This window comes from Hibiscus syriacus, unplaced genomic scaffold (genome assembly GCF_006381635.1).
Source record: "Hibiscus syriacus cultivar Baekdansim isolate YM2019G1 unplaced genomic scaffold, ASM638163v2 tig00005974_pilon, whole genome shotgun sequence".
NCBI lineage: Eukaryota > Viridiplantae > Streptophyta > Magnoliopsida > Malvales > Malvaceae > Hibiscus > Hibiscus syriacus.
In genome coordinates, this window is record NW_024062076.1 from 2,325,460 (window position 1) to 2,329,015 (window position 3,556).

Here is a 3,556-nt window from a genome sequence, read left to right on the forward strand (position 1 = left end):
AGGTTTCCTCTCGGTTTTTAATGCAAACGGCATTAGAGTAGAAGATATGAACAAGTTGATGGTAGACAATTGGTTCAAGCTCGAAGAGTTTGTCAAATTTCCATTCATGAAGAGTAGGAAGATGACAAAAATTGATGTATAGCATGGCTTGAAGAGATGGGATACGTTCTTCCCGGATTTTGTAAGACTCAAAGTATTAACAAAACCTATAGTAGAGATATTGTTTACGACCGGGTTCATTGAAACAAGAATTGTGAATGGTCATGTTTGGATCATCGGGATTAGGAATAGGAATTTATGGGATAGGTGGAGGATTTGGAGGTGAGTTTGGAGGTTGGCTAAAATGACTAGAGGAGGCCTTAGAACGTTTATGAGACATGGTTTAAGATAATCGGAATGGAAAGATAACCTGCATTTTTAAAAACATATGTATGCAAAATAATCAATCCCAAAACTCAATTGAGTCCTCAATATTTCAAGGTTCTCTAAACCAATCCTAATAGGTAAAGTTTTGAAAAACTATTGAAAAATAAGATTTTGAAAGTTAATATATGTATAGTTTCATAACAACATAATTCAATCAAAACACAATAATTTGAAAAGCAATTTGTTTTCGAAAATTTCAAAGAACTTTGGAAAATTCTTGTGTTTTTGATGAAATTAGTTGTAAAATCTAGTTTCTAATCACTAAACAATCAATTCCCGATCTAAAGTTCAACCTAGAACTAATTAAAACTAGTTTTAAAATCAAAAATTGATGAAATAGAGGTTTTAGAAAAATACCTTGAAGAATTTCAGATTTGAGTGAGATTAGATGAAGTTTGCACGTTTTTTATGATTCCAACAGGTTTAGGAGATTATATTTGAAGAGAATTCCGATTAAAAACGATGTTTTGATAAAATATGGAGATAGGGTGAGTGTAGAGAGAAGAAATGGCGTGAATAGAAGAAGTGAGGGTTTGAGTTTTTAGGTGTTCTGCTCGTATTTAAAACCAGAACCCCAGGGGGGTATCGATTCCCCTACAGGGGGAAATCGGTTCCCCTTCAAATGGGGAATCGGTTCCCCTTCAAGGGGGTATCGATTCCCTCTACCCTAAAATTCAAAAATCTGTATTTTAAACCTTCACAAATGTTAAATTAATTTGCTCTAGTGGTATTGGCATCTCATAAATAGAAAAATTAATTATGTTCAATCAAACAATTTATCCTTAAACTACATTTGAACATAAAATTAATTTTAACTAAGAATCATAAACTCCACCTAACTAATATCATAGAATGCAATAAAAAAATATTATTATTATAAGCATTTTCTATTTATTCTAAAAGTGCTACAATTGATTTAAACACTAAGTGAACATAGGTCAGTTAAACCTAATTCTCTCCTAAGTGTCCAAAATCTTTCTTTGTCTAAAGGTTTTGTAAAGATATCCGCTAATTGGTGCAAAGTATCAATAAATTCTAGAACTACATCTTTCTTAGTGACATGGTCTCTAATGAAGTGATGTCTAATTTCAATGTGCTTAGTTCTAGAGTGTTGAATGGGATTTTTAGTGAGACAAATAGCACTAGTATTGTCACACTTGATAGGAATAGTACTTACATCAATTCCATAATAAAAAAGTTGTTGTTTCATCCATAAAACTTGTGCACAACAACTACCGGCTGAAATGTATTCAGCTTCAATGGTAGATAATGCAACACAATTTTGTTTCTTTGAAAACCAAGAAATCAACATATTTCTAAGGAATTGGAAAGTACCAGAGGTGATTTTCCTATCTAATTTGCATCCTCCATAATCTGCATCAGAAAAAGCATGCAAACTAAAGGTAGAGTCTCTAGGATACCAAAGTCCTAAACTAGGAGTGTCCTTAAGGTATCTAAAGATTCTCTTAACAGCTAGTAAATGTGATTCCTTAGGGCATGATTGAAATCTAGTACATAAGCAAATACTAAACATAATGTTCGGTCTACTTGCAGTTAGATAAAGTAAAGATCCAATCATTGACCTATATAATTTAACATCTACACATTTACCTTCTTCATCTAAGTCAAGCATTGTTGAAGAGCTCATTGGAGTGTCATGAGGCTTGCCATTTTCCAGTCCAAATTTCTTGAGCATATCTTTGACGTACTTAGTTTGATTGATGAAGATGCCATCTTTTCTTTGCTTGATTTGGAGTCCCAAGAAAAATGAGAGCTCCCCCATCATGCTCATTTCGAATTCGCTTTGCTTTAGCTTAGAAAATTCTTGGCAAAGAACATCATTAGTAGAACCAAATATTATATCATCAACATAAATTTAAACTACTAATAAATCTTTACCTTTATGCTTTAAAAACAATGTAGTGTCAATCTTCCCTTTTGAAAAACCTTTTTCAATTAAAAAGTTTGACAATCTTTCATGCCAAGCTCTAGGAGCTTGTTTTAAACCATAAAGTGCTTTTGTCAATTTAAGAACATGATCCAAAAATTTTGAATCTTCAAAACCTGGAGGTTGTTCCACATACACTTCTTCTTTTATAAAACCATTTAAAAATACACTTTTAACATCCATTTGATATAATTTAAATTCATGAAAACATGCAAATGCTAATAACATTCTAATTGCTTCCATCCTAGCTACGGGAGTGTATATTTCATCATAGTCTATGCCCTCTTCTTGAGTATACCCTTGAGCAACAAGTCTAGCCTTGTTTCTCACTATATTATCACTCTCATCAAGCTTATTCCTAAATACCCATCTAGTACCTACAGTAGATTTATTACTAGGCCTTTCAACTAATGTCCATACTTTACTTCTCTCAAATTGATTTAACTCTTCTTGCATAGTCATAATATAATGTTCATCATTTAATGATTCTTTAATATTCTTAGGTTCTATGCATGAGTTAAATGCAACATAATTACAAATATTTCTAAGAGAAGATCGAGTTGTTACCCCTTTGGATGGATCACTTATAATCTCACCATCCTTGACATAGTTGTACTCTCTTGGATAAGATACTTCCCTTTCTTCAATGGTTGGATTCTCGAGAGGATCATGAGTTTCCTCATCTTTTGTTTCTTCCTTTGATGATGATTCTCCAACGTCTTGTCTAACGTCATTTGTATTTATAATACCTACATCATCATTCAAACAAGAATCTTCCTTGGAAGGAGATTATCATCAAAAACAACATGTATAGACTCTTCTACAACCAAAATTCTTTTATTAAATACTCGATAAGCTTTAGAATTTAAGGAATAACCCAGAAAAATTCCTTCATCACTTTTAGCATCAAATTTGTAAAGATTGTCTTTACCATTGTTTAAAACAAAACACTTACATCCAAAAGGATGAAAATAACTAATGATAGGCTTTTTATTTTTGAAAAGTTCATATGTAGTTTTCTTTAAAATAAGCCTAATCATTTCTTGATTAATAACATAACAAGCGGTATTTGTGGCTTCTGTCCAAAAATACTTTGGCAAATTGTTTTCACAAAGCATGGTTCTAGCCATTTCTTCTAAAGTTCTATTTTTCCTCTCAACAACTCCATTTTGTTGAGGGGAT